General features: G+C 50.5%; 1 long non-coding RNA gene across 1 annotated transcript; it reads right to left on the bottom strand.

Moving 5' to 3' along the window:
• Nucleotides 1–585: 585 nt before the first annotated feature.
• On the bottom strand, nucleotides 586–11,662 carry LOC125755104 (uncharacterized). Its single transcript, XR_007410709.1, has 3 exons — nucleotides 11,416–11,662; nucleotides 10,770–11,092; nucleotides 586–860 (listed from the first exon to the last, which is right to left on the bottom strand). It is a non-coding gene; the product is annotated as an uncharacterized LOC125755104 (long non-coding RNA).
• Between the last annotated feature and the right edge of the window lie 455 nt (nucleotides 11,663–12,117).

The following is a 12,117-nucleotide window of genomic DNA, read 5'->3' as shown; positions in this document are numbered from 1 at the left end:
CATAACAACCTTCAGGTAATAGAAGGTCCATCTCATGCAGAGACATTAACTTGCTTGAAACCCTCAGCTCCGGAGCCGAGACATGCGATCTTCAAAAATTAGTAATATGAGAGGATATGTTTGTAGACAAGAAACGGAGACCAGTCCTTCAAAGAAAGAGGACAGAAGGCAGAGGCTGGCAGTGTAGGGGTGCTGGGAGGAGATTGGGGCCAGGCGTGCAGGCACTAGGGCTGAGCCAAAGCCCAGCATGTCCACCCTCAGGGCCATGGTGAGTGGCAAAGCCACACGCCCGTGGTTGGGCCTCAGCAGAGCCACCAGGCTCAGAGGGACTGTCCCAGAGATGCGACGCTCCTGTCAAGTGCAGGCCACAGCGCACACGTCTTAGAAGACCGCGGTTGGGAGCCTGGCCAGATGCAGACCGAGCAGAGGCCATGGGCAGGTGGCCCTGAGTTTTGCAGAACCTCCGGAAAACCTCATAAGCAGGGACCACAGAGCACTGGTAAGGCAAACAAATCTAGGGGATGTAAGGGCTGCTCACTGAGAAACTTAGAGCAATTTGGAGAACACTTTTTTTTTTTTTTAAGATTTTCTTTATTGAAGAGACAGAGCACAGAAGGAGGAGCAGAGGGAGAGGAAGACACAGGCTCCCCAAGGAGCAGGGAGCCCCACGCGGGGCGAGATCCCAGCTCAGCATCAAAGAGCAAGAAGAAACCCGGTTCTGACAACAGGAAGCAAGAGTGTGACGTCCGGGGTGTGCAGTGTGACACCACCACCAGAGCACTGTTTCCAAAGGTGGGGCCGTGCACACAGCAGTGCTGAGCGAATAGCACTGGCAAGCAGGCTGTGTTTTCAGGCGTCACCTAAGGGGAAAACAAACGTGGGACCTGGGAGGGAGCAGCACGCAGGCCAGGGTCCCAGCCGCGGTCACCCGAGCATGGGGCTCCTGCCCAGGTGGTGCCAGAGGAGGACCAGATGGCCTTGTCTGCGGGAGAGCTGCGATTTTCAAGGCGGCCAGCCCTGACCACCCCCATCTCTCCAGCCCCTGCAGGCCCCCCACTCACTCTCATCACTCCCCTGGTCCCATTTGTCCCTCTAAGTGCGTCCCAGCCCTGCCTGTGACCTCCACCCCACCCAGCAGAATCTCTCAGCCACCCCTGCTCCAGGACCCATGATTCGGTCAAATCTGTGTGGGTCAGGAGCTGTTTTCCCTCCGCGCTTGTAAAAGTTGGGAATTGAGATAGACAAAGCCTGCGATGTTTAAACAGATGTGACAGGATACGAGAAGAGGATTGGTCTTGGCCCCGTGCTAAGGCCCAGGACAGCGGGTGCCAGGGACTCCCACACACCCGCTGGCACGAGGGCAGCCCACCGAAGCTGGATCCCCATGGAGGTGCTTGAAAACCAGGTTCCTGACCCTGAGCTGACCCTCCGCCCCACCCCTTGGGCTTACAAAAGAGGTTGAAGAGGTTGTTGAGGCGTTAGGAAGAATTAGAGATGAGTCCTTGTGAGTCCCACCCCAGCAGAGGGGACTGGGTGCAGGTATGCTTGCCCCTCGCCCTCATCCCGGGAAGCAGTTTCACTGGGATCATGGGGAAAGTCAGGAAATTATTCCAGGAGCGGGAGAAAATGGAGAGAACTGGAAGATTGGTGTCCAGCTCATGCCTCAGTCATCCAAGGAGGAGGACGTCCTATCCTGCCCTCCAAGGATTATGGGCCTCAGGCCCTGCCCTCCTACTGTAAGCAAATAGGTGGCTGCAGGGATGGAGGGAGCACAGAAAACATTCTTTTTTTTTTTTTTTTAAGATTTTATTTCTTTATCCATGAGAGACACAGAGAGAAAGAGGCAGAGACACAGGCAGAGGGAGAAGCAGACTCCCTACGGGGAGCCCGATGTGGGATTCGATCCAGGGACCCCGGGATCATGCCCTGAAATACATTCTTTGAGAGGGAACAACGGGCAGCACAGATGTAATGTGCAAGGCCTGCCCTGAAGCTGGTGGAGGGGATGGGGTGCCTAGAGCCCCCAGCCCCACTGAGCTGAGGCAGCTCAAATTCTCAGGGCCAAGGGCCAAGAAGGAAGGAGACTCAGAGAAAGAGCTCCAGGTGTCTGCAGAGCATCTCCTGGAGGTTTGCTAAGAACGGCCAGGCTTGTACATGAGAGCAAAGAACCACTGTGAAATAGCAGGCCCAGCAACCTACAGAGCCCACGCAGGAGCTCAGACAGTCCCTGCTTCCACCAGTCAGGATAGACAGACCTTGCAGGGTTGGACAGACTTCGCAGAACACCAGGCCCCCAGGGAGAGCCATCGAAAGGGTCGTGCATTTCAGCAGAATGAGAGGCAATCCGGCAATCCACAGGATGGAAGAAAATATTTGCAAGCCACATACTTGTAATAAGGGGCTAATATCCAAAATACATGAGGATTTCAGTATCAAAGAAACAAGCCAATTAAAAACAGACAAAGAGGGGATCCCTGGGTGGTTCAGCGGTTTAGCACCTGCCTTCAGTCCAGGGCGTGGTCCTGGAGTCCCGGGATCAAGTCCCACATCGGGCTCCCGGCATGGGGCCTGCTTCTCCCTCTGCCTGTGTCTATGCCGCGCCCTCTCTCTCTCTCTCTGTCTCTCATAAATCAATCAGTCAATCAATCAATCAATCAGACAACGGACCCAAAGAGACATTTTTCCAAAGACGATGCACAAACAGGCCAATAGTTGTGTTGGAAGGTGCTCGAGGTCACCGATTATCAGAGAAAGGCAAATCAAAACCACAGTGAGAGACCGCCTCGAACCTCCCAGAGTGTGTGCAATCCAGAGAACATGAGGGAAGTGCAGCCTCTGTGGACACAGTATGAATACATATAACACACACAAGGGCATATTATGCACCCTGAGAAAGAAGATCCTGCCGTTCACAGATTCGTGGCTTACACTGCACGTAATTAGCCAGACAGAGAAAGAAAGGCACATCCTGCCTGGTCCCACATGTAAGGGGAGAAAAAGCCAAAGGCTTGGAAGCAGAGATGCTTCACAGGCAACCATGTGAGGCAATGGGCGTGTTAATTGATTGTGGGAATTCTTGTACAGTGTGTCTGTACATCAAATGATCATGTTGTGCACTTTGTGTTTTTTTTAAGTTTATTTATTTATTTTTTAGTAATCTCTGTCCCCAACGCGGGGTGCAAACTCATGAACCTGAGATCAAGATCAGAGCTGAGATCAAGGGTCAGATATTAACCGACGGAGCCACCCTCACACCCCTCATGTTGTGCACTCTAAGCATATGACAATTTTATTTGTAAATTATACCTCAATAAAGCTGCAAAAAAAAAAAAGAAGAAGAAGAAGAAAAGGAAAAAAAAAAGGAAAAGAAAAAAAGAAAGACCATGAGCTAGCAGAAGGGCTAACCAGACTCATAATAAAGGTCGCCTTGAGCAGCCCAGGGTGGCTCAGCAGTTTAGTGTAGCCTTCAGCCCAGGATGTGATTCTGGAGACCCGGGATCCAGTCCCACGTCGGGCTCCCTGCATGGAGCCTGCTTCTCCCTCTGTCTATGTCTCTGCCTCTCTCTCTCTCTTATGAATAAATAAAATATTTTTAAAAAATGAAATGCATAAATCCCCCCAAGACATGAAGTGTCAAAATTCACTTCAAAAAGAATAGCTGATCCTTCTTAAAAGAAATCTCCAGAGCAGCCCAGGTGGCTCAGCAGTTTAGTGCTGCCTTTTTGGTCCAGGGCATGATCCTGGAGACCAGGGATCGAGTCCCATGTCCGGTTCCCACCATGGAGCCTGGTTCTCCCTCTGCCTCTCTCTCTCTCTCTCTCTCTCTCTCTCTCTCTCTCATGAATAAATAATCTTTAAAACAAACAAACAAACAAAAAAGAAATCTCCAGGCACCAATTACTTCACTAATGGAGTCTACCAAATATTTAAGAAAAAAATGTAAAAAAAAAAAAAAAAAAACACCTTTTAAAAAATGAAGGAAATTTTCAAAGGACAGGACCTGCTCCTGGCCTGGTTTTTTCCTGACACTCAGAGTAGATAAGAACATCACAACAGAACTTGAGCAAATTGAATCCAGTAACACACAACGAGATAATGCATCATGACCATCAGGGGTTTCCGTCACAAATGCAAACTTAGTTTAGCATTTGAACATTAAGCAATATAATCCCAATTAACAGTGCAAACCAGGGATCCCTGGGTGGCGCAGCGGTTTAGCGCCTGCCTTTGGCCCAGGGCGCGATCCTGGAGACCCGGGATCGAGTCCCACATCAGGCTCCTGGTGCATGGAGCCTGCATGGAGCCTGCTTCTCCTTCTGCCTATGTTTCTGCCTCTCTCTCTCTCTGTGTGACTATCATAAATAAATAAAAAATTTAAAATAAAAAAAAAAAAAAACAGTGCAAACCAGAAGAACTATAGGATTAGCTCAATAGATGCAGAAAAATCATCTGAAAAAATGCAACATCCCCTAATGATCAAGTGTTTTCTTTTTAAAGACCTTTTCGTAAATAAACTAGGGACAGAAAGGAACTTCCTTAATCTTACAAAAAGCAGCCAAGATAAACCTACAATGAACATCGTTCTTGACCATAAAAGGCTGACTGGGTCTCCTCAAAGATTAGGGGATTGGCATATCTTGTCTCACCTCTTCAGTTCAAACTTGTGCTGGAGTTTCAGCCCATGCAACAGACAAGAAACAGAAGGTGTGCATGCCAGATACCAAGAAAACCCTTTGTTCACAAAACATGGGTGTGCATGGAGAAAATCTTAAGTAATCAAAAAAAAAAAAAACAAAACAAAACAAACTACTGTAACTAATCAATGAACTTTGTGAGGTCTCAGGATACAAGGATCAAGGTCAATCCATAAAAATCAATTAGATTTCTCTACCTGAACAAGACATGAGTAGGACACTGGGATTTTTAAAAATCCCGTTTACGATAGTATTTACAATAGCAGAAAGCCCAGTACCATTCAGGATTGCAGAACACTTAAAAATGCCCAAGGATATATTTAACAAAACATACACCAGACCTGTATGCAGAAAACCGCAAAATATTCCAATATCCTAAATAAATGGAGAGATACGACTGTTCACAAATTACAAGAATCAATATTACTGTTGATTCACTTCACATGGGTCTGCAGAGCATCACCACCCCAATCAAAGTTACTGTCCCCATGCGGGACTCGGGACTCGATCCTAGGACCCCGGGTTTATGACCTGGGCCGAAGGCAGAGCCTTTAAGATTTATTTATTTATCTTAGAAAAAGATGGGCAGCCCAGGTGACTCAGCGGTTTAGCGCCACCTTCAGCCCAGGTTGTGATCCTGGAGACCCAGGATCCAGTCCCACATCGGGCTCCCTGCATGGAGCCTGCTTCTCCCTCTGCCTGTCTCTCTGCCTCTCTCTGTGTGTCTCTCATGAATAAATAAATAAATAAATAATCTTTAAAAAAGAGAGAGAGAGAAAGAGAGAGAGAGCACGCGAGCAGTGGGAGGATGACCCGAGGGAGGGGGAGAAGCAGACTCCCTGCTAAGCCCCACACGGAACGTGGGGCTCCATCCCAGAACCCTGAGACCATGACTTGGGCTGAAATCAAGAATCAGATGCTCAACTGAGTGAGTCCCCAGGTGCCCTGGCCAAGAGTTCTTAGGGAACAAAATCAAAATGATAAATAGAACTTAATCAAAAATAAAAAGTTCTAGGGGCGCCTGGGTGGCTTAGCCAGCTATGTGGTCGACTCTTGATTTCAGCTCAGGTCATGATTTCAGGATCATGAGATTGATCCCAAGTCAGGCTCCATGCTCAGTGGTTAGTCAGCTTGGGAATCTCCATTTCCCTCTTCCCCTCCCCCTGCTCAAATGCTCTCTCTCTCTCTCTCTCTCTCTCAAATAGATAAAATCTTAAAAATAAATAAATACAAAGTTTTGATCTGCAAAAGAGGCCATTAAAATATGGAAAGACAAGCCACAGACTGGGTGGGGGGGGAACGTTTGCAAAACAGGTTAGTTCATTTACTTAGACTTGAATCTAGAGTGTACAAGGAATTCTTAAAACTCGATCTTACCTGATTTTTTTAAAAGCAATAGATTTGAACAGATACTTCACCAAAGAAGTTATTTGAATGGAAAATAAGCAAATGGGGATGCCTGGGTGGCTCAGTGGTGGAGCATCTGCCTTTGGCTCAAGGAGTGATCCTGGAGTCCCAGGATAGAGTCCCGGATCGGGCTCCCTGCAGAGGGTCTGCTTCTCCCTCTGCCTGTGTCTCTGCCTCTCTCTGTGTCTCTATGAATAAATAAATAAAATCTTAAAAAAAAAAAAAAAGAACACAGAGCAACTGGAATTCTCATTCATGTCTGGTGGGAATGCAAAATGGTGCCAGGACTTTGGAAGGTAGATGGGTAGGTCTTCCTGAGTCAACCCTACACTATGTGGCCCAGGAATCTCGCTCTTGGCTATTCACTTAAGACAGATGAAAACGTGTGTTCGCACAAAGATTTGTGCACAAATGTTACTAGCAGCTATGTTCACAGCAATAAAACGCCGAAAACAACCCAATCTCCACTGGTGAGCAAATAAATTGTCCTCTATAGATGCAACGAACACTGCTCATCAACAAAAAAAGAAAAAATACAAAATACATGCAACAACATGGATGCCTTTCCAAGGCTTAACTCCACGTGCTAGGAGTCAGATGTGAATTATGATATATTGTAAGATCCCATCCTGATCTGTAAATCCTCAAAACAGGAGCCCTTTGGAAAAGACAGACACATGAGGGCCAGAGGTAAACAGTGAGACTGGGAGGGAAAAGGAGACTTTCAGGGAGATAAAAATGTTCTTTGTCTTGATTGTGGTGTGGGTAAACGGCTGTATGTGTTAAATTTGGTGAATATCTCTTTATATACATTATACCTTTAAAAAATATCTGATTTTTAAAAGGGAATGTACGGCAGACCTGCTGGGCAGCGGCGGTTTTGAGAGCACTGTGGTGACAGCTCACTGCATGGGAAGCTGACACCCCTAAACCTATGGGGGGAGGGCTGGGTGCCTGCCTCCACGGGAACAGGTGCAAACACAGGACCCAGGGTGCCCCTGAAGCCTGCCCGCGCGCGCCCCCTGGCGGGAAGTGACACCCTGACAGCCGGAGCGCAGGAGCGGAGGTGGCGGGGGAGGGCAGGGGGCAGGGCCAGCGGTGTCCCCAGCAGGCCCAGAACAGATCCAGAAGGCGCAAGGGAGAGGATTTTTTTTTTAATTTTTATTTATTTATGATAGTCACAGAGAGAGAGAGAGAGGCAGAGACGCAGGCAGAGGGAGAAGCAGGCTCCATGCACCGGGAGCCCGACGTGGGATTCGATCCCGGATCTCCAGGATCGCGCCCTGGGCCAAAGGCAGGCGCCAAGCCGCTGCGCCACCCAGGGATCCCAAGGGAGAGGATTTTAACCTTGAACGAACTTTTACGTTTTGTTTTGTTTTGTTTTGTTTTGTTTTGGGAGACCTTGTTCTTTTTTTTTTTTCCATCGTGGCGAAATCTACCCAACGTAGAAAGTGCTGCGTGAGCCGTTGTCAAGTGTATGACCTGGGGACCTGGGGGCACTGAGTACCCTTACGGGGCTGCTGCGCATCCGTCCCCGGAAACTCCCCCGGAAAGTCCCTGCCGGCAGCCCCGCCCCACCGCACGGGACTCCGCGTAACCCCCATCCTCGGAGTCAGTGCCCACAGTTGCTCGTTCCATTCAGGTCGTTTCCGGCTTGTTCAAGAGCATTTCCAGTGGTTCCTAGGCTGGGATCACCTACGTGATTTCTTTTTATAATTTATTTTTTATTTTTTATTATATAATTTTTAATACCGACATTCTGGTCACCTCACACCTCACACAGAATCACCCTACAGGGAAAACCCAGTTCCTGTAACCCCATTTCATTGCCTCCCAGTCTGTAACTGGACTCAAATCTGAGCCTGTCTTGGTGGCCAATTACAGAGCCACAGTGAAGAAAGGTGTGTGCATGCTCACACGCTCACATGCACACACACAGGCATGCACCCAGCAGGTCTGAGCTGGAGGGGTGCTGAGCGGGCTCCTGCTGACCGCCGGCCTGCCCCATACCCCTCCTTGCCTCTGGGACCCCCTGGCTTGATGGAGCTCTGCCCTGCCAGCCAGCCCATGTGCCCAGAGGAGGTGCCCACGCACACCCGATAAATGTGTCTGTGGGAGCATAAACATAAGCAGCAGTTCTTAGGGGGACTCGCTTGCAGAGACACTGATTCAGTTGGTGTTTGATGGGGGGGACAGGGGAGACCAGGATAGCAGTATCTTAAAGCTTTGATGGAGTGTGAAGAACGAAGGTGAATGGGAGTGTTGAATCGCTGAATTCCACACCCAAAACTAGCACACACCATATGTTAACTGACTGGAACTTAAATAAAAACTTTTTAAAAAATGGACAAGGGCCACCTGGTGGCTCAGTGGGTTAAGCGTCTGACTCTTGACTTTGGCTCAGGTCATGATCCTGGGGTCATGGGATGGAGCCCAGCACAGAGCCCACTTAAGATTCGCTCTCTCTCCCTCTGCTCCCCTGTAGGCACTTGCACACATGCACCCTCTCTCTAAAAAAATGGGGGGTGGGGGATCCCTGGGTGGCTCAGTGGTTTAGCGCCACCTTTGGCCCAGGGCGCCATCCTGCAGTCCTGGGATCCAGTCCCATGTCGGGCTCCCTGCATGGAACCTGCTTCTCCCTCTGCCTGTGTCTCTGCCTCTCTTTCTCTCTATGTCTATCATGAATAAATAAATAAATAAATAAATAAATAAATAAATAAATAAATAAATAAATAAATAAATAAATAAAATCTTTTTTAAAAATGGGGGTGGCTCAGTGGTTGAGTGCCTTCAGCTTAGGGCGTGACCCTGGGGTTCTGGGATCGAGTCCCGCATTGGGCTCCCCACAGGGAGCCTGCTTCTCCCTCTGCCTGTGTCTCTGCCTCTCTCTCTGGGTCTCTCATGAATAAATAAGTAAAATCTTTTTTAAAATATTTTTTAATTGAGAGTGATTCCTGTTGCAAAAATCACTAGAGCCCTAGATAGGGCAGCTGTTATCAACCGTGGCTACACGTTGAAAACACCTGGGAAGCTTTATACACACTGATTATCACCAACCTAAAGATTCTGATTTAATTATTTGGTCAGCTTCGGTATTAGGAGTTTAAGGTTGCCAGACTCTAAGGTGATTCTAACGTGTGTCTAAGGCCAAGAGGATGAAGGAATGAATCTGCAGTCCTATCCCAGGTGACTCAGCACCCCCTGTGAGCGTGCGCACCAGCGTGGGTGGTTGCTGGGTGTGAATGACCCTGACCACTAGAGTATCACAGGACTGAAGCCCTAAAGTGGTGAGGAAGTAACTGCTTCCTGGACCCAATTCCAATGGGGAGGGGCTCCCCCACCCCCTCCCCGCCCAGCAGGCCTCTGGCACCAGCCAGCTCTCCAGCCCTCAACTGTGTCTGTGGAGGTAGGGTCAGAGTCCACAGGGTAAGGGCTCCATCCTACAGGCCGCCCTCGCCCCTGCATCTGACCCCAGGAGCAAGTCAGCTGTTCCCCGTTCTTCTGACCAAATGGCTCTGAATCGGAGGTTCCCATGACCGCATCCCCAGGTTGATGCGTCAGTGGGAGCGGATCACAGGCCTCATCCTCGGGTTATTATAAGAGGACACGACTCGGGAGCAGTGGGTGGAGAGATGCCCAGGACGAGGTGTAGGGAAGAGGCAGCGCCGCCACACCCTCCCCAGGGCCCGGCCAGCACCCGCCGGGCTCACTCTGTCCTTCTTGGCTCCTACTGAGGCTTCATTACTCAGACACGATTGATTAAACCATCGGTTGCAGGTGATTGATTCGACCTCCTGCCCCCTGCCGGTACCCAGAGGTCAGGAGGCAGACCGGGAGTGGTTCTCCTGCCACCAGCCCCCTTACTGGGGTCCCAGTGCCACCTTGCTAACAAACAAGACACTTTTGGGGTCTCTGTACCAGGATTTAGGACATTCTAGGGGTTCAGGAACTCGGTATGAAAATAGGATAACGAAATACACATTTCTGACATAAGTCACACAGCCGCAGGCAGGAGCTCCTATCTGTGGAGGGCCCGCCGTGGACCTACCCCGGCCTCAGTGTTTGCAACATGCATCCTCCCTTGACTCACACATTGGCTCTGGGAGGACAGATGTCGCCGCTCCTGTTTTGAACAAGTGGAGTCAAGGCTCCCTGCAGCCGTGCATGCGGTGAGTCAGCGGCACACAGCGGACCAGTTCCTGGGTCTGCAAACCAGCGCCACTCCCAAGCCCTGCGGAACCCCACCCTCCTTGCGCCGCCCCAGCCTGTCCAGTGTCTAACAGGAGCTTGGCTGACAGGCACCTGTGGGGCGTGGGGGGCAGTGCCATCTGGGCCCAGGGCTTTGGGACGAGGAAGACACAGAAGGGAAGTTTCCCTGGGATTCGATCGGGGGAAGTCTTGGTCCCAAAGAGCTCATCAGGCTCTGTCTGGCTCCAGGAGCAGAGAGATGTGTGTTCACAGGGGCCAAGGAATCACATCGGCTGAGCAAAGGGAGCCAGTGCTAGGAGCCCAGGGCCAGGCCGAAGCTGCTACAGAACATGGGGACACCACAGATGCAGCGGTCCCGACTGCCTTCCCACTGGGATTGTAACTGCCCCTGAGTTTATGAAACAAGAGCACATGGTCTCTGTGAATCCCCCCTCCACACACACACGCATACACACATACCTTTGGCAAAACACAAAGGTGGTGGTCCTCTGCTGGTGTCTCTATTCGGTTGGTTGCTTTTCAATCGGAGGAACCAGAAACCCCAGAGACCAGCTTAAAGCAAGCTGACAGGAAACGAGAGGCAGGGAACTGGAGGCAGCAGGTCAACGTGATTCTTTGTAGGTCAGCGCTACTGCACATGTGGTTCCAGGTCCCCTGGGACTTACAAAAGCCGATTCCTGGCCGTAACCCAGCCCCTCCGGGTCAGAACTCCAGGAATGACGTTCTGATTTCACAAACTCCCAGAGTGGCTCCAATGCTCCCAAAGGTAGAGAATGCCACACCTTTGGGGGACGAGGCAAGAGAAAGGGCACCAGACGATTTTTGTGAGTGTTGTTCCAGTGCAGAGAATACTCAAGCTTCAAAAATAAATAAATAAATAAAACCTACATTTTGAGATAAAATATCCCTGCAGAGAAGTGCATGTGTCATACACACACAGCTGGATATATTTCCACGATCCCACGTTTGGGGACCAGTGTCCCAGAGGCTCCCTCTGCCTCCCCAGGTCACCAACTGACTTTGAGGCACACAGAAGGCACCCTTCCCCGCAGGGCCTTGGCCCTCGCCTCTGTCTGTGAGAGGCTACCTGCATCCCTGCGCTCACCTGAGATGCCCCTGACTCCCAGCTGCAGAGCATCTGCAGGGGCGACCCAGAAGGGGTGAGGGGAGCATCCCCACAGGCTGTGGTGCTGATGTCAGTGGCAGGTGTGCATGTCTGTTGGCTGCATCCCTAGGACAGAGCTGCTGCTCAGGTGTTGTTGAGAAGGAACCAGTGGGGAGTCAGTGAAGCTGCAGAAGGGGCCACCAGTGGGAGCACAGGGTCCTGGGGAAGAGCCAGGTGGGGGCGTGGGGTGAGGGGGATGGCTATGCGCCCTCGGGCAAGACAGTGTTGTGCCCAAGATCGTGAATCCGAGAAACCGCCAAGGAGCCGACACCGATGCAATCACACGAGGGTTTATTTACAAGCTCGAGCCTGGGCCCAAGTATACCCGGCGCAGCGGAGCAGGGACTTGGACCTAGACTCTAGCTTGTAAATAAACCCTTGTGTGCTTGCATCGGTGTCGGCTCCTTGGCGGTTTCTCGGATTCACGATCTTGGGCACAACATTTGGGGGCTCGTCCGGGATCCAAGAAACCTCCAGGACCCCATGCGGAGGGTTTCACGCGTGGTGAGTGCACTCAACTTTTTCCACCTTTTGCGCGCATATTTTCTGAGAGCTCTGAACTGTACTGTACTGTAGGAATTCCAATCTGTATTGGGTCGGCTTTGGCTTAGGCGGACGCGCTGGCAGGCCGTCGACCGGGGG

The sequence above is a fragment of the Canis lupus genome, chromosome 5 (genome assembly GCF_003254725.2).
Source record: "Canis lupus dingo isolate Sandy chromosome 5, ASM325472v2, whole genome shotgun sequence".
Classification (NCBI taxonomy): Eukaryota; Metazoa; Chordata; class Mammalia; order Carnivora; family Canidae; genus Canis; species Canis lupus.
The sequence above is the reverse complement of the archived record's forward strand: the minus strand, read 5'-3'. Positions and strand labels throughout refer to the sequence as shown.